The sequence below is a fragment of the Cupressus sempervirens genome, chromosome 2 (assembly GCF_028749045.1).
Source record: "Cupressus sempervirens isolate cs-2001-9-10 chromosome 2, ASM2874904v1, whole genome shotgun sequence".
NCBI classification, from domain to species: domain Eukaryota; kingdom Viridiplantae; phylum Streptophyta; class Pinopsida; order Cupressales; family Cupressaceae; genus Cupressus; species Cupressus sempervirens.
In genome coordinates this window covers 686,747,271-686,770,123 of record NC_143119.1, presented here as the reverse complement: position 1 = coordinate 686,770,123, position 22,853 = coordinate 686,747,271, and the positions used below count along the sequence as shown (strand labels likewise).

Here is a 22,853-nt window from a genome sequence, read left to right as displayed (position 1 = left end):
CAAACTCCGGAAAACCTTTCAATAACTAATCTCAATTAGTTGTAGATTGTAATCTCAAGTCTATGTTTTAAATCTTTATCTTTAAAATTTTCTTTCGAATATGAAAAATAATTAGTTTTGCATCATTTTGTCATAAACGAACTCTTGTCCTATGAATATAAATCTTATTCATTGAACCTAAAACCATATCTAATGTTTAGTTTGTCAATACTTAGGATTTAGAGTGACACAAATTAGGGTTTTAAAGCTGATTGCGATGACAACAATGACGTCTGTAGGGAGCAACTGCAAGCAAACAAACCCTAGTATCTAATTTGCCTACAATATATACTGTTTCTAGATTTTACAGTTATATAGTACTGAGATGTAAAGTGGCAGAAATAGCAGATAATGGTTCTAGAGCTCGTAAAATCATTAAGACATTGGTGAGATCAAATTCTTCCAAACACAAAACACCAAATCGATGGTTAACCCACTGTGTCAACATCAAATTGTTTGAGTTTGAGCAAACCTAGTAGCGTGTCTTCCACGTTAATGCAACATACCATTTGGGTCTATTTATTAAGCCTCAATTCGTGTTGTTTTCCAGTATATCTTTCTGTTGGGGAGTTCAAAATGAGAAATTTAATAGTTTTGGCAATAGCATTAGCCGTTCTGGTTCATCCTTCTCATCAGTTAAGCAACCATCAAGTAATGTCAAAATTCTTACAAAAGAGGTCTGGTGTGAGAACTCGAGAGGGAAAGGAATGGGTGGCTCCTTCCGTAGGTAGTGAATATTCATGGAAGCTCAATCAATATAATCAAGATGGATTGCAGGAGAATGACAAAATAACTTCTCTGCCTGGCCAACCAGAAGGAGTAACGTTTGCACAGTATGCAGGATATGTGACCGTTGATAAACAAGCAGGGAGAGCACTTTTCTACTATTTTGCAGAGGCCACCGAAAACCCATCTACGAAGCCTCTCCTACTCTGGCTCAATGGAGGTATTTTCTAATTGTTCATACATTTTCCTTGTTTGATCTCAATGAAGGCATACTTATAGAAAATAGGATTAAAAGTCACCGAATGTTGTAATTTGTCTGTTATCAAGACCGGGATGCTCATCTTTTGGTATGGGAGCAATGACAGAATTGGGTCCAGTCCGCGTACAACCAGATGGCAAAACTCTTACTAACAATTTATATGCATGGAACCAAAGTTTTACATATATTATCCCACGCTCTATAATGTCTTTTTCCAGATGGATACATATATATAACTGTTGATATATGAATTTGGTATTAATCTTTTTAAAAGTTTGTTTTCCCACTAGAAAGGATATGGCTGAATATCACTCGGAGATTCATTGAACTTTTGTATTTTGCAGTGGCAAACACCTTGTTTTTGGAATCGCCTGCCGGGGTTGGATTTTCATACTCCAATACCGCCTCTGATTATCAAAACGGCAATGATGAGACCACTGGTATTTTAATTAATATATTATGAAACAGACTTTGTGACATGAATGTATATAGTGAAGATTTAATAAAAACAAATTTCAATACTTATTTACTGACTAAAACATTGTTTTTCATGGGGTAATTAGCTCGAGACACCTACACAGTTCTTCTAAATTGGTTTGAAAGGTTTCCACAGTATAAGAACCGAGATTTCTATATAACAGGAGAAAGCTACGCTGGTATGTCAAGCAAGCAATTCTATGGTATCTTCATGTTATAAATGAAAATAGAAAGCTCATCTTCATGTTATAAATAAACACTCCTATTTGGTCATGTGCAGGGTTCTATCTGCCTGAATTAGCCGATACAATTCTTAAGAATAAGAATTCCCATACATCCTTCATTAATCTCAAAGGAGTTATGGTACGGTTCCTTTCCCTTGCCCTTTTTCCTCTGAAACTGATCTGTTGTGCATGCTAATTTCATTTATCTTATTGGAGTAATCATCAAAGTAGAATAATTCTAAATGAAGCAAAATATGGTATACTTTAGAATTCTTATTTATTGGAAAATTGTGGTCTATAGATTGAAAATGGACTTATGAATGATGAGACAGATGATTGTGGTTATATCGATTATTCATGGACAAATTCATTGATATCAGATGAAGAGTATGCAAGTCGGCGTTGTGTTAAATCAGGAAACACATTTCCATCTAGAGTACAATCCAGTGGAAGATCTATAGATCCCTATAATATATATGCACGACTATGCACTTATGATTTTAATCTTACGAGATCTTCTACTTCTGTTGTAAGTATATAAATAATGTTTTTTCAAGAATCTCTTGACATGGAAATGTTGCAGTAGTAATGCCATCTATTAGATTATAGATTTTAAATAAACATAAATACCATAATCTCTCTATTGCAGGATAATACTTCTACAATGGATTAGATGGATTTGATCCATGTAGTTCTGATTATGTATTTAGTTACCTCAACACCCCAGAAGTGCAAAGTGCTCTTCATGCAAATGTAACACACTTACCCTATGCATGGACTAAATGCAGGTATGACTATTTATATGTAATATTTTTAAAATAGACAAAGTTTCTAAGACTTCGAAGATTGTCATCTAATATTTTTTCTATCTTCTTTTCTAAATAGCGATTTACTTTCATATAACACATTTGCAACGTCAATGTTTCCAATATACCGAAGAACGATGGCAGCAGGATTGAGAATACTCGTCTACAGGTATAAGATAGAAAAATAATATTATACTGATAAAAGTGTTTAGTTCAAGGAATACTTAATTTAAATAGCTAATTAGTGATAAATGCTTTTGGTTGTAGTGGAGATGTGGATTCAGTAGTTCCTGTGACTGGTACGAGATATTCCATTAACGCATTGTTTTCCCAACATTTTATGGAGAGTTTAATTATATTAATTAATTGAAAAGAGAAAATACTCAAGAAAATTCGAACTTCCTCTCTTCCCATACTTTTCTCTCTCCACATACTAAAGCTTTTCGAGATAAGTACGGGTTAAGGTTTTAAGTTTGAGTTTTTACTCTCTCTCTCTCTTCCCATTTTTCTCTCTCCACATACTAAAACCTTTAGAGGAAGTTTAGGTTAAGGTTTTAAGTTTGAGTTTCACTTTTTCTCTCTCCACGTACTTGCCATACTCTCTCTCCCCGTACTCCAACTATTTAACCTAATTCTAATCCGAACCTCCTAACCTAAACTTCAACTTGAAGGTAACTGCCGGCTGGAGATGAAGTTCATAGATGTTTGGAATAATTTAGGTATACTGTTTCATTGGAGGCCAGTTTGAAGAAGCCCTGAAATTGCAAGAACCCAACTCCTGTATTTCCCAGAAAATAAAATGGCAATTATAATGTCTATACAAAGAGGATGAGGATGCAATCTACAATGGAGTGAAATAATTGATATTCATTAGCAATGGAAGGTGATGGCTTCTTGAATAATAGAAAATAATTCACATCAAAGTCGTCTCGTGAGTTACCAGAGTATGTGTGCAGATTTTAAAGCTAACATTGCCATCTTGTTGGTGCCCATGCCGCAAAGATACAACATGGTCTTCATAATGATGATATGCGAATAGGTTTGATTGAAAGCTTGGTTGCGACAAAAACACAGCATTCTTACCTGTGACATCAGGAAAATAGGATCGAAATGCATGAAGTTGAGATGAAAAACCTGAGGTGTGATGTGCCACATCTTGAAACATCCTCAGGCTGATATCAAGTACTTAGAAAGAAGTGAGGCAGACGTAGAAGGTGATGATTGAAGCGACCATAAGCAAGGCACAAGAATTGTTTGACAAAATGCGTTATCTCCAGGTTGTGGTATAGTGAGCAGCATTAAGCGTGGGAAGACTGTGCATGAAAATGAATGTGCTATTTGGTGTACACATCGCTCTATCATCCCATGCAGATCAAGAATTATGATCCATTTAGAAAAGCCATCCCCAACAAAGCATGAGCATTGTTAAACAAAAATTGTAGGAAGACGCTCCAAGGCACTCGATACTGTCAAAACAATGGTATTCCGAACTTGTCATAGCCTAGCAATGGTATTATTATACTCCCAAGCCACATTAGCACTAGTGTTTGGAGTGGAAAAACTCACAATGCATTTGAATACTGAGTTTAGAATCGCATATGGAAATACAAAGCCGTGGGTGCGACTTGTTTCATGGAATGCGCTTTAGAGTTAAATTGAAACATTTGACAGAATTCTTCATCTCCAGCACTCAGGTAACCAACGGCTTTTCTCTCCCACAATATCTATAGAAAGAATTTCATGTCACTAATTAGTTCAAACAGTTGGCAAAACAATGGAGCGAATACATTCAAAGCCAGTGTGCTCATGTGGTCTAGCCGAAATATCATCAATTGATTAGGATAAGCGCAGCGTATGAAAAGACATAAGGGAAGAGGTACATGGACATAGACAAGCACGTGACCATTCACATTTGAAGGTAATTTGAAGACCAAGGAAAAGCAGGAAATCCCGCCATCAAGAAGAAGCACATATTTCTAAACGTGGCTACTATCTGTTTGACAAAATGAGCAACCTCGAATGCCAATAAAGCACTTCTAAACTATCGCACAAGAATACATAGAACAGTCACAAAGAAAGCTCTCAAAGGAGGTGAATTGTTTGATGAAATTTTTTTGTCGCACATGAGAGCTAGATTATTCAAAGTGAAGCAAAGATTTTCATGAAGTCTTATAATTATTTGAAGATACAACACCAAATTTGATATAAAGAAAAGTGGCTATTAACTCTGCACTATTGCTAGGATAGCCCTTGACAGTTGACAGGTGACAATATGAGGTATAATTTTTAGGGTAACGAACCTCCTGCGATACTAAAAATCACGCTCCCCGAAATATCTGACACAAAGATGTGGCATTTAGAAATTGCAGACTTCTGGAAGGTGATGAGCAAAGAAGATAAATCACCCTTGGCACGTCGAATGCTGAAAAGTGGTCTAGCCCATGTAGGAGGACATCCACTCGCAGTTCAATGTGTGGAATTGGTTTTAGAATGTATCAAGGCATATGATCAGAATTTGAGGGACATCAAGACTGCAGGAGGTAATGTCGTAGCAAGATTGGACCCCATATCTATATCCATCACTTTCAAATTGCCAGTAAGAGAAGAGTTTATAGAAATTTCTAAAGAAGGTGCCCAAGGTTATTTCCATCAAAATAAGAAAACGTGCCTCAATGTTATTGCTAAAAGTTGGCTCGATCAACCCAGGTGAGGACAATCGCAGTTGCCAAGAATGTTATGCGGGAATATCTTCAATGAAGACATTTCTGATATGATACTTCTTCTCAATAGAGTGGTGGGAAATCAGGCAGCCAAAGATTTTCATGATTGGATGTTTTTGTATATTAATACCATCACCACTGGGAAACAATTTATAGACTAGGGAGAAATGATTAGCGATGCTCTCCATTACCAGTTGACAAGATTTAATGCAAATCAAGGATTTTACATGTCCTCATATCTAATGTACGCAATTGCAAGTATGAAGTCATGGCCCGGTCTAAATCCTTATGGGGAGTATAACTTAACCACTCAAATTTATAACTATTACCCCCAGTTGCAATTGAATCAAAGAAATGCATACTTCCGCAAGGGGAATGATGCTTTTCTATGCTCACTGCCAAGGAACTACAAGGAGACATAGGACTTCAAATTTCTCCTAAAGTGGCCAGTCTCATTAGTGCTTATGGTAGCTTCTTCATACAATATCCTTGATTCACTTACATCTACATCGGAGATTTCCGAGATTGTCCTCTCATGTTGCCTCACTTTGTAGATGACAGGTTGGTACTTTCAGAAGTTTGCAGGAAAATTGGTCAAGTAAACAAGAAGTGCAGGAACAAAAGATCAATCCCTTTCCCAATTCGCATTGGACATTACAGTTATTTGTCTTCTTCGGATGCTCAAAATATTGAGAGATCCATGGTGAACATAACTGTACACTTTTTCTATAGTCGTTTTCCATTTGATGGTAGCGGGTATGTTAAAAATAACTTGGCACTTGGACTTGGCTATCTTCATTTTCCCACATTGGAAGATTATTGGGCGAATTGTGAGAATGATTTTGAAGTTAGAAAAAGGGACTAGATGAGATGTACAGTACAACAAATCATTGATTACAAAATGGGATGGGATGTGATAGGCGTAACGGAGGACGGGTTAGACTTGATTGATCCTTACTTCTTTGAGTGGATACAATTACTAGAATTGTCATATATCAATTGGTCGCTACTAGAACTAAAAGACCTCAAGGAAAGGACTTTTTTTGTGATTCAACGAACTGAGACTTGGTTAAAGAATAAAGTCAAAGAAGCCACTACTACTACTAAGTCAATAGGAAGAAGTAGTGTAAATAATAATAATACTTCTCAAGAAGGAACATTAGTTTCAGCCATTCAGTCTGCTATTCCTACATCCTCAGGCTCTTTGCATAGCACACAAGGGGGAGATGATGGTGAAGATCCAGATAAACGAGTTAACCTAGTTTCAACATGTGAACTCAATGTGATCATCAGGAAGAAGAGATCAAAACCCAAGGAGAAGACCTTAAAGCCGATTCAACAAATGATTGACAAAGCTCCTGAGATGAATGCTTTACCCTCATTTGTAGATGAGATGATTCAATCCATATCATCTCATTCATGCTCATTGTCTCCTAAAAGCACAGAAGCAATCCAAGAGTAGCCAGTTGTAGAAGATGTGCATAAATTAAACTTATCATCTACAGTCTTATAGGTTCCTTCAGTAATCGGCTCATCCGCTAGTATTTCAACATCTTGGTTACAACAAAGTTTAGAGAGAAAGAAGAAAAGGATGATTCAGTTGGAGGTGCCCAATCTAGATGTTTTAGCTGACTTGATGCACAAAAGTACAAAGATAAAGAAGACTAAAATGGATTCCAGACTAACAGTGAACCCTACTTCAGGTAATTTATCTATTGAAATTGCACAACCAATCACAGAGAAGGACATAAATGAGACAAATGAATCTGATTTTAGCATCACTAAAGTGGATCTAGGCTGGACTACCCGTGAAGGGAAAGAACACAATTTTCAAGTGTCAGTTGCTGTCCTAAAAGAACAATCAAGGAGAGATAAGCAAGTTAAGAATCAACTCAAGTGTCAAGTCCGAGCTCTTTCTTCATGCATCAAATTGATGATTGGTGACTCCTTTCCAGATCCTAGTTCATCCATAGAAAGTATAGAAGATCCAAAGAAGATGTTTGATGAAGAAACCATTCAAAACATAGGAGAATGCCAAACATATGGTAAAATGGTGAAAGCATGGGTACAAAGTATGAAAGAACAGGCATCAAGCTTATTTCAGGATGTTCAAGGTACATTTACCAAAGTGGATCATATACAACAAAGCATTCAAAAAGAACTGGCAACTCTGAAGGAACAGTAAACATTCTGGAGAGAATTTGATGCCAATTTAGTAGAGATTAAAGGCATGGACAACAATATAGTCAGGTCACTAAAGTTAATCAGCACTAGAGAAGAAGAGAAAATTGACAAATGGCTGGAAAACATCCGATGGAAGAATGATAGTATGAATGAACAATTGAGTGAAGGAGAACAATTCTTAAACTCTTGCAAGTTACTGAAAAAGAGGACCTTAGGAGAAATACCAATGATCGTAGAAGGTATTCCTATTAATGAACATACTCAAAATCCAGACATATCTTCCATCTTGAAATGCATAGAAACAAAAATCAATACCGAACTTGGCAGTAAACAAAGTTCAGATGCTAGTGCTATGATGAAATTGAGCAGTCTCTTAGTAGCATTGAACTCCTGTACTCAAAACTTGTCAGGTTGTGTCACAGAATTGGATGAAATTAGAAAGAGACATTAGTTGTGTAAGCTGAAGATGCAGAGTTTAATCATCATTAAGATCAAAACTTTGGCTCAAGTCATCAAATCATTCAGAGCGTACAAGGCAAACTTGACTCAGTTACTAGTAGCACCTATAGATCAAGGAACGAGTTCAAAGAATTAAAAGTTAAAAGTATTTTTGCCTAAAGTTGTCTTAGAATTTTATTGATTTAATTTGTAAAAAGGTCAACTTTAGAATTAACTCTAGTTTTCATTTTTCTAACCATAGTTAAGCTTCAAGGGTTAGAGTTGGTTATGAATCATCTTCAAGTAGTCCAAACTCTAACTTTTTGGGTAGTTACGAACCCGAAAAGTTGGTTATTCTAGATTGTCTATAAATTTCTGGAGATCAATGTAATAAGGGACTTTTTGGGACTTGGATACAGGGAAACACTGATGCTCTGATCATAAAGTAATTTTTATAAAGTGTGTACAATTGTTGTTTTTGTGTAATCAGTTATTTCTTTCTTTCTTGGTGCAAGAAATAAAAGGAAGTACATTTAGCATTCTCTCTCCAAGGAAGCTTGATTGTTAAAGTGTTGATTCATCTTTAATTACTTTCATGGTATGATGTGAGTATTTGTGGATGTTTGAATTAGCATTGTGTTGGTGAAAGTGCTCAAGCGTAGTCCTTGATAGCTCTCATTAATAGTTTACATCATTTTTATGAAAACTTTGAAGGTGTGTGGTGTATTCGCTATCAATGGTTTTCCTTCCTATTTTCTAAGTTCTTCTTATCCTTTTTGAAAAATCTAAAATTCCATCTTATAAGGGAGCTGCCCCTCTAAATGTAGAGGAAGGCCAGATTTCAAGGGCCTATCCAACTGTTGTGAACAATTTGCCACGTACACTCTGTTGGGAAATTTCTTTAGTGAAAAATCTATTTACCAACAGATTTTTGGCGACTCTGCTAGGGAGACTGAATAGAAAGATTGATAGTCACCTGTGATGAAGTACAATGGTGCTTCCACATGAGAACATTTTTCCTGTTCTCCAACCGAACCTCGGCTTTCAAGACACCCAAGAAGATATCGTCTTAGACTTGAACACTTTAGCTTGGAGGTGTAGATGAAGTGTACAGGAATATCATCAAGTTAATCGAGTTCTTGAAGAAGAAGAAGAATTCAGAGAAATCTTGTGAAGAGCCCCTATTGGTCAAGATGTTGTATTTATTGAAAGAATAGTGGTCATTCCAAGAAGAAACAGACATAATCTTGGTCATATTTAAGGGAAAATAAATAATAATAACCATTAAGCTGGCTGATAAACCATACACGCAGGTTGATAGACAAAAGGGTTTCGTAGACAAAGATTTTGAAGCCCTTTGAAAGTTAGATTTTAAGCCAGTTACTCCTAAGAAGAAGAAAAAGGTCAAGTCTATTAGTAGGTCTTCTTCGCCAACCAAAGCTACTATTTCTCCTGTGGCCTTTCAAGCTTTGATTCTGCCAGGTACTCTTGTACCTTTAGCTATAAATTTTCAGCCCTTGAATATCATTCTTCCGACTATGGCACATCAAGCACCGTAGCCACCAGTCCCATGGGGAGCTACTATTGGCCCTCTAGACTTAGGGAACCAATTACATGACTTTCCCGTTGGTTCTCAAAAAATTCTTCCAAAGTTTTCTGGTGACGGAAAAGTCACTACTGATCAGCATATAAGTGCTTTCTTTACAGCAAGCGATGTTCTTGCAATCCAACATGAAGATGTTTCTATCTGTCTTTTTGTTGAAACACTCATTGAAGCCATAGCTGAATGGTTTGGACAACTACCAGCTGGATCAATTATGTCATGGGTAACTTTGATTCAAGCTTTCGAGAGGAGATTTAAGACTACTGAAGATGAACATTTACTCCTTTCTCAGTTGACTTCAATGAAGAAAGAAGTTCATGAGCCAATGCGAGAATTCATTGCTCATTTTAATTAGACGGTGAATCAAATTCCTATCAACAAAAGACCCACTGAAGAAAATCAAATGACTTTCTTCATCAGTGCTCAACCTTCTGACATAAGATTTCAAATACGAAGGACAAGACCCATTAATATAGAAGCCGCACAAACTTTTGCTATTGAGGTGGAAGATGACTTGCTTAGTTCAGGAAAATGGAGTCATGATCTACAAAAGGGAAAAGGTCAAAAAGCTCCTATCTCTACCACTGATCTTTTATATCAAAAATTGGCTAATGATCTATTACAGCTCAAAAAGCAGTTGCCTTCTAATCCTCCACCTTTGTATCAAGATATTCCAAGGAGGAATTATATGTTGTATCAACAAAATAGACAAACTAAGTGGCTACCCCAATCAACACCAAGATTGGCCATCGAACATCCCTCATCCTCTGGTAAGCATGTTGGTATGTGTGATTTTCATCTAACAACAAATCATGATGGTGCAAGCTGTCCTGAGATGGCCAGATTCATGCAAATGCATTTGACTATGGAAAAGATAGAAGAATATGTGGCTCCTGAAGATGTAACAAAACCCACTGTTGGGACCTCTTCTATTAAATTTCTGGAATATGAATCTGATGATGAAAAAGCTGAAGATATTAACAATCATTCTTGTAATGCGGCTACACCAAGTTGGAGACAGAGATTGGAAGAAAAGTGGAGTAAACAAGAAAAGGAAAAAGCTTCTGATGAGACTGCTAAGAGGATTTTGTCTCGTAAGCATACTCCGGACGAGCCTTCACAAGCGAAGGAAATAGATAAGTATAAAACATCTGCCATTGTTGAAGATTCTTTTGATTTTATTGATCATTGTAAGAAGACCAAAGTGCAAATTTCTCAATTAGACTATCTTAAGGCAAACCCTCATCAATTAGAAAGGCTGATCCAATGTGTTGGTAAAGAAAAACATTCACCTGAGATCACTATCAACCATGAATCAAGAGTTTCTCTAGAAGTTGAAGATAATTTGGAGGGGCCCATGACGGAGAAAGAATCTTTTGTTGCAGCGTCCTTGTTAGATAAACTTGAGCCTTTTTATGTTTCTCTTTATATAGTTGGATGCAAGCTAAGTAATTGTATCATTGATTCTGGTGCATCCGATAATGTTATGCCTTCAAATGTAGCCCATGCCTTAGGTCTTTCTCTAAATAAACCTTCTGGAAAAGTGTATTCTATGGAGGCAAAACAAGTTCCGCTAGTTGGCCAGTTAAAAGATGCTCAAGTAGCACTTGCAGCACATCCTAAGAAGAAGTTAAAACTGAACATCTTGGTTGTTGATATTCCTGCTAGTTATGGGATGCTTTTGAGCAGAATTTTTTGCAAAGATCTTGGTGGTGAAATCAAGATGGACATGTCTCATGCCCTTATCCCAATTGGAAATAAAAAGGTTAAGCTTGACCCTGAACCCAAAGCTAAATATACAGTTTTGAAATCAGATGATCCAAGAGCTGAAATATTGTATGTTGATACTGGGCATGGAATGTATATGATGACATCCACTGAAGAAGATGTAACTGCACCTCTCATGCCTAATATAACCAATGAATTATGGTCAATGGAGTTTGATGGAAGTTCTTCCTCTTCTAGTTCAGGTGCTGGGATAGTGTTGATATCACCCCAAGGAGAGAAATTTCTAAAGGCTTATAAGTTAGCTTTTGAGACCACCAATAATATCACAGAATATGAGGCTCTTCTACTTGGTCTTGAGTATGCAAGAGAAAAAGGAATCAAACAACTCAAGGTATCAGGAGATGCAGAATTAATTGTCAACGAGGTGCGGAGACAATATCAAACAAAGAATGCTAAATTGAAAGCGTATAGGAATAGAGTGTGGGATGAGATTGAGCATTTTGATGCTTTTTCTTTATTTTCTATTCCTCGTGAACAAAATTCCAAAGTAGATTGTCTTGCAGTCTCTGCCTCTCTCCTTATTCCTCACCCTGAGTTCAACAAAGATGTTTATATGGTAGAGATGATTCATAGACCCAGTGTGCCTGATAATGATCGACACTGGCAAGTTTTTGATAATGATGGGCAAATAATTGCATTTCTCGAGGGAAGGCCTCCATTTTTAGACCTAAAATTTGAAGGATCACAAAATCATGATGGAAAATTAGGAGATAATCTTGAGGTTATTCAATTGGCAGGTAATGTTATCCCAAGAGGATTAGTCACCCTAGAGAGTCTTTTTGATAAAGAAGACAAAAGGAAAGAGAAAGCTGAAGACACTAAGCCTTCTAATTGCTCGGGTTATGAGAAAGTAAATATTGGTTCTGAGGAAAATCCCAAGATGATCCTGATAGGGAAAGATTTGACACTAGAGGAGAAAGAAACATTCATGAAATTATTGCGAGCCTACCAAGATGTTTTGCTTGGGGTTATGGAGATCTAAAAGAATTCATGGACGAGAAATTTAAACATCAAATTCCTTTGAAACTTGGTTTGACTCCCTTTTGGAAAAAGCAAAGGCAATTCAATCTTAAGGTAGCTGATGCTATTTTCAATGAAGTTGATAGGATGCTTAAAGCAAAGATTATTTATCCCATTCCCCATTCAACATGGGTAGCCAATATTGTTCCTTTCAGGAAGAAGAATGGTGAGATAAGAATATGTGTAGACTTCTGCAATTTGAATCAGGCATCACTTAAGGATAATTATGGACTCCCAGTCATGGATCATATTCTGCAATTGGTATCCAGCTCAGAACTGATGTCAATGCTAGATGGCTTCTCAGGTTATAATCAGATAAGTGTCGCACATGAAGATCAACATAAAACAACTTTTACCACTCCATGGGGTACGTTTGCCTACAATCTTATGTCGTTTGGTTTGATAAATGCTGGGGCCACCTTTCAAAGAGCCATGGATCATTCATTCGAGGATTTCAAGAATAAGATCATTGTGATGTATCTTGATGATCTTACAGTGTTTTCAAAATAGAGAAGAGATCATGTGCATCATCTAGAAGCCATCTTACATCGATGTCGAACTCAAGGCATCTCACTGAATCCTAAGAAGTCAATATTTGGAGTGATAGAAGGTAAACTACTAGGGCATATTGTCTCGAAAGAGGGTATTCGAATAGATCCTGAATGGGTGAAAGCTATCCAACAGCTGTCACTTCCCATGAGTAAACTAGGAGTTAGGTCTTTCTTTGGGCAGATAAACTTTATAAGGAGATTCATACCAGACTTCTCTAAGATAACAAAGTCAATTGTGGATATGATGAAAGGGAATACAAATTTTAAGTGGACCAAAGAAGGTAAGGCTTCTTTTGAACAAATCAAGACTGAAATTGCTAATGCCCCTACCCTTTCTTATCCAAATTTTTCTAAGGATTTTCATTTGTATTGTTATGCATCCAAGAACACTTTATCTGCTATACTTACCCAACTTGACAAAGGCAATATCGAGGCCCCAATAGCATTCATGAGTATCCCTCTTAAGAAACATGAATTGAAATACTCTTTGATCGAGAAGAATGCTTATGCTCTAGTTAGAGCAGTGAAATAATTCAGGTTTTACATCCTGAACTCTCACTCCAAGGTGTTTGTTCCAGATTCAGCAGTGAAGACTATCTTGACACAACAGGAAATTGGTGTGGACAAAAGGCCCTCCTAGATAGCTAAAGTACAAGAATATAATCTCGATATCAAACCTACAAAGCTTGTCAGAGGAAAAGGTTTGTGTAAGGCAATTGCAGAAGGATCTTCTAAAGGTGAAGAAGGGACAGAGGAAGAAATGCCTTTAGTTTTATTCATTAGCAATGTTGATGATTGGTTTTCAAAGATTGCCTACTTTCTGACATATGGAGAATGTCCTGCTCATTTATCACCTAAAGAGAAGAGGACCTTGAAATTGAAATCTGTGAAGTATGTTCTCTGGGGTGACGCTTTATACAAGAAAGGGATAGACGGTACCTTTCTGATATGTGTAGATTCTGAACAAAGAAAGGAGTTACTTCAATTGTTCCATAATGAAGCATGTGGAGGTCGTTACTCAGCATCAGTAACGTCGTACAAAATTTTGAAGAATTTTTTTTACTAGCCGAGGATGTTCAAGGATGCAGAAGAATGGGTTAAGAAGTGTGACTCTTGTTATTATTTCAAAGGAAAAGTTCAATTAGCAGCATTGCCATTAAAGCCGGTAGTGATTGAAGAACCCTTTTAACAGTGGGGTTTAGATTTTGTCGGTCCTATCCATCCTTCTTCAACTACTAGACACACTCACATTTTGATGGCAACCGACTATTTTACAAAGTGGGTCGAAGCTATTCTAGTCAAACAAACAACTTCAGAAGTGGTGTGCAATTTTATTAAGCAAAATATTTTGGTTAGGTTTGGAGTTCCTAACAAAATTGTTACTGACAATGCTACCAACTTCTCCTCCCAGGAGATCTCCTCTTTCTGCTATCAATATGGAATCATTCTCTCTCACTCCTCAGATTATTTTGCCCAAGGAAATGGTCAGGCAGAATCAAGTAATAAAAACATTATGACCATTGTGCGGAAAGTTATAGATGTCAATAAGAGATCTTGGCATAAACATTTGTATGATGCACTTTGGGCAGATCGAACCACTAAGAAGAGAGCAACAAGATTATCTCCCTTTGAGATACTATATGGAACTGAACCAACTCTTCCTGTTCCCCTAGAATTATCTGCCTTGAGGTTACAAGATGCTATTGAGAATCATGAATTCAAAGATGCTATTGAAAAATGAATATTATATTTGACCAAGTTGGAAGAAGAGAGAGATCTGATTGTGGATAGAATTTAGGAACATCAAGCCCGTGTTAAGAAGTTATTTGATAAGAAAGCTAAGTAGAGGATATTTCAAGAAGGTGATCTTGTCTTGCTTTGGGATAAACGCCGAGAACCAAAGGGCTTACATGGAAAATTTGACTCCTTATGGAGAGGCCCTTTCCAAATTAAAGAGGTATGTGGAAAGAACTCTTTTATTTTTTCATACTTAAGTGATACTCAGTTGCCCTTGCCTTACAATGGGCAATATTTGAAACACTATCATCAATAAGGTGTCTAGTCTGCCACCTTGTACATATCTTAGCTAGGAATTTTTGTTGTGCCTTCTTTTCTTCTTAGTTCAGTTGTGTTCCAGTTTTTGTTGTGCTTAGTCCCTTTTTCTTAGATTTATCTCCTTTTGGGGTGACTCTATAGCCCTTGTGATAAAGCACTGTCATTTCTTAACTCTGGGTTGTTTTAGCGTCCTGTATAGTCCTTGTCCCCAGATAGAGCTAGCTGTTTTCCCAACATTTTATGAAGAGTTTAATTATATTAATTAATTGAAAAGAGAAAATACTCAAGAAAATTTGAACTTCCTCTCTTCCCATACTTTTCTCTCTCCACATACTAAAGCTTTTAGAGAGAAGTACAGGTTAAGGTTTTAAGTTTGAGTTTTTAATCTCTCTCTCTTCCCATTTTTCTCTCTCCACGTACTAAAACCTTTAGAGGAAGTTTGGGTTAAGGTTTTAAGTTTGAGTTTCACTTTTTCTCTCTCCACATACTCGCCATACTCTCTCTCCCCGTACTCCAACTTTTTAACCTAATTCTAACCAGAACCTCCTAACCTAAACTTTTTTCTTGAAGGTAACTGCCGGCTGGAGATGAAGTTCATAGATGTTTGGAATAATTTAGGTATGTTGTTTCATTGGAGGCCAGTTTGAAGAAGCCTTGAAATTGCAAGGACCCAACTCCTATATTTCCCAGAAAATAAAATGGCAGTTATAATGTCTATGCAAAGAGGATGAGGATGCAATCTACAAAGGATTGAAATTATTGATATTCATTAGAAATGGAAGGTGATGGCTTCTTGAATGACAGAAAATAGTTCACATCAAAGTCATCTCGTGAGTTACCAGAGTATGTGTGCATAGTTTAAAGCTAACATTGCCATCTTGTTGGTGCCCTTGCCACAGAGATACAACATGGTCTTTATAATGATGATACGTGAACAGGTTTGATTGAAAGCTTGGCTGCGACAAAAACACAACATTCTTACCTGTGACATCAGGAAAATAGGATCGAAATGCATGAAGTTGAGATGAAAAACCTCAAGTGTGATGTGCCACATCTTGAAACATCCTCAGGCTGATATCAAGTACTTAGAAAGAAGTGAGGCAGATGTAGAAGGTGATGATTGAAGCAACCATAAGCAAGGCATAGGAATTGTTTGACAAAATGCGTTATCTCCAGGTTGTGGTGCAGTGAGCAACATTAAGTGTGGGAAGACTGTGCACGAAAATGAATGTCCTATTTGGTGTACATATCGCTCTGTCATCCCATGCAGATCAAGAATTATGATCCATTTAGAAAGGCTGCCCCCAACAAAGCATGAGCATTGTTAAAGAAAAATCGTAGGAAGACGCTCCAAGGCACTCGATACTGTCAAAACAATGGTATTTCGAACCTATCACAGCCTAGCAATGGTATTATTATACTCCCAAGCCACATTAGCACTGGTGTTTGGAGTTGAAAAACTCACAATGCATTTGAATACTAAGTTTAGAATCACATATGGAAATACAAAGCAGTGGGTGCGACTTGTTTGATAGAATGCCCTTTAGAGTTTAACTGAAACATTTGATAGAATTCTTCATCTCTAGCACTCGGGTAGCCCCTGGCTTTTCTCTCCCATGGTATCCATAGAAAGAATTTCATGTCACTAATTAGTTCAAACAGTTGGAAAAACAATGGAGCGAATACATTCAAAGCCAGTGTGCTCATGTGGTCCAGCCAAAATATCATCAATTGATTAGGATAAGCGCAGTGTATGAAAAGACATAAGGACAAAGGTACATGGACATAGAAAAGCACGTGCCCATTGACATTTGAAGGTAATTTGAAGATCGAGGAAAAGAAGGCAATCCCACCATCAAGAAGAAGCACATATTTTTAAACGTGCCTACTATCCATTTCACAAAATGAGCAACCTCGAATGCCAATAAAGAACTTCTAAACTGCCACACAAGAATACATAGAATAGTTGCAAAGCAAGCTCTCAAAGGAGGTGAATTGTTTGATGAAATGTTTTTGTCGCACATGAGAGCTAGATTCTTCAAAGTGAAGTAAATATTTTCATGAAGTCTTATCATTATTTGAAGATACAACACCAAATTTGATATAAAGAAAAGTGGCTATTAACTTCGCGTTATTGCCAAGATAGCCCTTGACAGTTGACAGGTGACAATATGAGGTATAATTTTCAAGGTAAGGAACCTCCTGTGATACTAAAAAGCACGCTCCCCAAAATATCTGACACAAAGATGGGGCATTTAGAAATTGTAGACTTCTAGAAGGTGATGAGCAAAGAAGATAAATCACCCCTGGCACGTCGAACACTGGAAAGTGGTCTAGCCCATGCAGGAGGACATCCACTCATAGTTCAATGTGTGGAATTGGTTTTAGAATGTATCAAGGCATATGATCAGAATTTGAGGGACATCAAGACTGCAGGAGGTAATGTCGTAGCAAGATTGGACCCCATATCTATATCCATCACTTTCAGATTGCCAGTAAGAGAAGAGTTTACAAAAATTTCTAAAGAAGGTGCCCAAGGTTATTTCCATTAGAATAAGAAAACGTGCCTCAATTTTATTGCTAAAAGTTGGCTCGATCAACCCAGGCGAGGACAATCGCAGTTGCCAAGAATGTTACGCAGGAATATCCTCAATGAAGATATTTCTGATATGATAGTTCTTCTCAATAGAGTGGTGGGAAATCAGGTAGCTGAAGATTTTCATGATTGGATGTTTTTGTATATTAATACCATCACCACTGGGAAACAATTTATAGATTGGGGAGAAATGATTAGCGATGCTCTCCATTACCAGTTGACAGGATTTAATGCAAATCAAGGATTTTACATGTCCTCATATCTAATGTATGCATTTGTAAGTATGAAGTCATGGCCCAGTCTAAATCCTTATGGGGAGTATAGCTTAACCACTCAAATTTATAATTATTACCCCCAGTTGCAATTGAAACAAAGCAATGCACACTTCCGCAGGGTGAATGATGCTTTTTCTATGCTCACTGCCAGGGAACTACAAGGAGACATAGGACTTCAAATTTCTCCTAAAGCAACCAGTCTCATTAGTACTTAAGGTAGCTTCTTCATACAATATCCTTGATTCACTTACATCTACATCGGAGATTTCCAAGATTGTCCTCTCATGTTGCCTCGCTTTGTAGATGACAGGTTGGTACTTTCAGAAGTCTGCAGGCAAATTGGTCAAGTAAACAAGAAGTGCAGGAACAAAAGATCAATCACTTTCCCAATTGAGATTGGACATTACATTTTTTTGTCTTCCTTTAATGCTCAAAATATTGAGAGATCCATGGTGAAGATAACTCTACACTTTTTCTACAGTTGCTTACCATTTGATGGTAGCGGGTATGTTAAAAATAACTTGGAACTTGGACCTGGCTATTTTCATTTTCCCACATTGGAAGATTATTGGGTGAATTGTGAGAATGATTTTGAAGTTAGAAAAAGGGACTGGATGAGATTTATAGTACAACAAATCATTGATTACAAAATGGGATGGGATGTGACTCGCGTAACAGAGGACGGGTCAGACTTGATTGATCCTTACTTCTTTGAGTAGATATAATTAGTAGAATTGCCATATATCAATTGGTCGTTACCAGAACTAAAAGACCTCAATGAAAGGACTTTCTTTGTGATTCAACGAACTGAGACTTGGTTAAAGAATAAAGTCAAAGAAGCCACTACTACTACTAAGTCAAAAGGAAGAAGTAGTGTTAATAATAATAATACTGCTCAAGAAGGAACATCAGTTTCAACCATTTCGTCTGCCATTCCTACATCCTCAGGCTCTTTGCATAGCACACAAGGGGGAGATGATGGTGAAGATCTAGATAAATCAGTTAACCTAGTTTTCGCATGTGAACTGAATGTGATCACCAGGAAGAAGAGATCAAAACCCAAGGAGAAGACCTTAAAGGCGATTCAACAAATGATTGACGAAGCTCCTGAGATGGATGCTTTACCCTCATTTGTAGATGAGATGATTCAATCCATAGCATCTCCTTCATGCTCATTGTCTCCTAAAAGCACAGAAGTAATACAAGAGGAGCCAGTTGTAGAAGATGTGCATAACTTGAACTTATCATCTACAGTCTTACAGATTCCTTCAGTAATCGTCTCATCTGCTAGTATTTCAACATCTTGGTTACAACAAAGTTTAGAGAGAAAGAAGAAAAGGATGATTCAGTTGGAGGCACCCAATTTAGATGTTGTAGCTGACTTGATGCACAAAAGTACAAAGATAAAGAAGACTAAAATGGATTCCAGACTAACAGGGAACCCTACTTTAGGTAATTTATCTGTTGAAACTGCACAACCAGTCACAAAGAAGGACATAAATGAGACAAATGAATCTAATTTTAGCATCACTAAAGTGGATCTAGGCCAGACTACCCGTGAAGGGAAAGAATACAATTTTCAAGCGTCAGCTATTGTCCTAATAAAACAATCAAGGAGAGATAAGCAAGTTAAGAATCAACTCAAGTGTCAAGTCTGAGCTCTTTCTTCATGCATCAAATTGCTGATTGGTGACTCCTTTCCAGATCCTAGTTCATCCATAGAAAGTACATTAGATCCAAAGATGTTTAATGAAGAAACCATTCAAAACATAGGAGAATGCCAAACATATGGTAAAATGGTGAAAGCATGGGTACAAAGTATGAAAGAACAGGCATCAAGCTTATTTCAGGATGTTCAAGGTACATTTACCAAAGTGGATCATATACAACAAAGCATTCAAAAAGAACTGGCAACTCTTAAGAAACAGTAAACATTCTGGAGAGAAATTGATGCCAATTTAGTAGAGATTAAAGGCATGGACAACAATATAGTCAGGTCACTAAAGTTAATCAGCACTAGAGAAGAAGAGAAAATTGACATATGGCTGGAAAACATCTGATGGAAGAATGATAGTATGAATGAACAATTGAGTGAAGGAGAACAATTCTTAAACTCTTTCAAGTTACTGAAAAAGAGGGCCTTGGGAGAAATACCAATGATCGTAGAAGGTATTCCTATTAATGAACATACTCAAAATCTAGACATATCTTCCATCTTGAAATGCATAGAAACAGAAATCAACACCGAACTTGGTAGTAAACAAAGTTCAGATGCTAGTGCTATGCTGAAATTGACCAGTCTCTCAGTAGCATTGAACTTCTGTACTCAAAACTTGTCAGGTTGTGTCATAGAATTGGATGAAATTAGAAAGAGACATGAGTTGTGTAAGTTGAAGATGCAGAGTTTAATCGTCATTAAGAACAAAACTTTGGCTCAAGTCATCAAATCATTTAGAGCGTACAAGGAAAACTTGACTCAGTTGTTGGTAGCACCTACAGATCAAGGAACGAGTTCAAAGAATTAAAAGTTATAAGTATTTTTGCCTAAAGTTGTCTTAGAATTTTATTGATGTAATTTGTAAAAGGGTAAACTTTAGAATTAACTCTAGTTTTCATTTTTCTAACCATACTTAAGCTTCAAGGGTTAGGGTTGGTTATGAATCATCTTCAAGTAGTCCAAACTCTAACTTTTTGGGTAGTTACGAACCCGAAAAGTTGGTTATTCTAGATTGGCTATAAATTTCTAGAGATCAATGTAATAAGGGACTTTTTGGGACTTGGATACAGGGAAACATTGATGCTCTGATCATAAAGCAATTTTTGGAAAGTGTGTACAATTGTTGTTTTTGTGTAATCAGTTATTTCTTTCTTTCTTGGTGCAAGTTATAAAAGGAAGTACATTTAGCGTTCTCTATCCAAGGAATCTAAATTGTTAAAGTGTTGATTCATCTTTAATTACTTTCATGGTATGATGTGAGTATTTGTGGATGTTTGAATTAGCATTGTGTTGGTGAAAGTGCTCAAGCGTAGTCATTGATAGCTCTCATTAATAGTTTACATCATTTTTATGAAAATGTTGAAGGCGTGCAGTGCATTCGCTATCAATGGTTTTCCTTCCTATTTTCTAAGTTCTTCTTATCCTTTTTGAAAAATCTAAAATTCCATCTTACGAGGGAGCTGCCCCTCTAAACACAAAGGAAGGACGGATATCAAGGGCCTATCCAACTGTTGTGAACAATTTGCCACATACACTCTATTGGGCAATTTCTTTAGTGACAAATCTATTTACCAACATGCATTAAAGCTTCCTATTGAGAAAGCATGGTATCCTTGGATGAATAGAGAGCTAGATGTGGCAGGTTATAGTGTAATTTACAAAGGCTTGACATTTGCAACTGTGAGAGGAGTAGGTCACACAGTACCTAGTGATCAACCTTCTAGAGCTTTGACCATGACCAAGTCATTTTTGGCTGGAAAGCCTCTACCGGCATAGTAATTCTACTTTTCTATTTCAAATAACATGATTCAAAAGGTTTATAACTAATATTATAATTAGAATATGTACTATCTATTGTAAGAGGACCTCACAAAAATAATGATTCAAATATTTATATATTTAGACTAAAAAAATTCATTTTCTGTAAATTTGGTTTATTATAAGATTAAAGTATAAAAAGAGGTCATTTGAACATATTTTCATAAGATTATGATACTATTAAAAATAAATGTGTATCAAAATTTATTGAAATAAAGATACAATTTTTTAATTTTTTTTATTATATAAATTTGGTTAACTTAAATTATAAAAATAAATAGATATTCAGTTTATAGTATTGGTAGATGAAAATACATTTAAAGAATTGGTACCCTCTTCTCTTGCTAATAAAGGCTTCGAAATAAGTGCAAGTATCTTGAGATGGTCTTTCAACCTTTTTTTATAGATGAAGGCTAAAACTTGTTTATTGTTTAAGAAATTAAGACCAGAGAGGTGCAGATCACTATAGAATCTGTCTATCTTTAGGATAATAAACTAATAAATAACATTCCAGCATCATTCTATTTTCATGCATATTTGTTAATTATATTATTGGTTTTATATATGGTTCATTACACTTATAAATTTTACGTTATGAGCAATTGCATAGGCCTATTGCTTGGAAGCACAATAGTAAATTCCTTTCTACAATATAGTGGAGAAATTTTGATAAATAAATTAACTGAACCATTCTCTAAAATTAAACAACTAAGCAAATACAAACCCAATGCTAGTAACACCTTTACATATAAAAAATCCACCATATGTAACCAACATTCCACTATGAAATGAAACTAACATATGGTAAACTACCACACCTAGATCCTAACAAAATAATTTCAATATTTTATTACTGATCAATAATTTGTGGATGTTGGCTTGTATCTTATTTATGCCATTCCACATAATATTTCTTGAAGATGGCTTCTTTGATATAGCTATTTTATTTTCTTGCATTTAAAACCTTCAATTAAAGTAGCATGCACATAGCATAATCATTCATGTATTTACTTATTAAAAAAAATTCAAAGTTTGTTTGAAATAAATAGAAAACATTTCCCCCAGGAAACCTACCTTGGTTAACAATATAACATTAGTATAATTTGTTAGGAATAAGGTGTCTCAACCTTGTATAATTCCTATTCTTATTATTTGTTTTGTAAAATGTATTTCTTGCAAATAATGTTGATGTGTCGACATCTTGAATTGTGTGTAAGGAGATCATGACTAAAACGGTTATGACAGATTCCTATGACACGTAAGAGCTATGTTAGGAAGATTCAATGACAGGTGAAGACATGTGGCAACTAAGATATTTGAGTACCGTACACTCTACCGAAATAGTGGGGTTCGGGACATCGGCTCAAAATTTTTTTTGGGGTTCCTATTTTCTTAGAGAATGGTAAAACCCTAATATGGTTTACCTTTTGGGAGTAGCCCTAAAGTGAAGCACATGTTATAAGCATTTTTAGGGTTGTGAAGAGATGCAATGCAAAAAAGGTGTATTGTTGGTACTGTGAGTAGCTACTGGGGTGTTTTTTTGTTGATGTTGAACTT

The 22,853-nt window shown here is 36.3% G+C and overlaps 1 pseudogene; it reads left to right on the top strand.

Moving 5' to 3' along the window:
• The first annotated feature begins 615 nt into the window (after positions 1–615).
• On the top strand, positions 616–21,254 carry LOC149575247 (serine carboxypeptidase-like 26; annotated as a pseudogene).
• Positions 21,255–22,853: the final 1,599 nt, after the last annotated feature.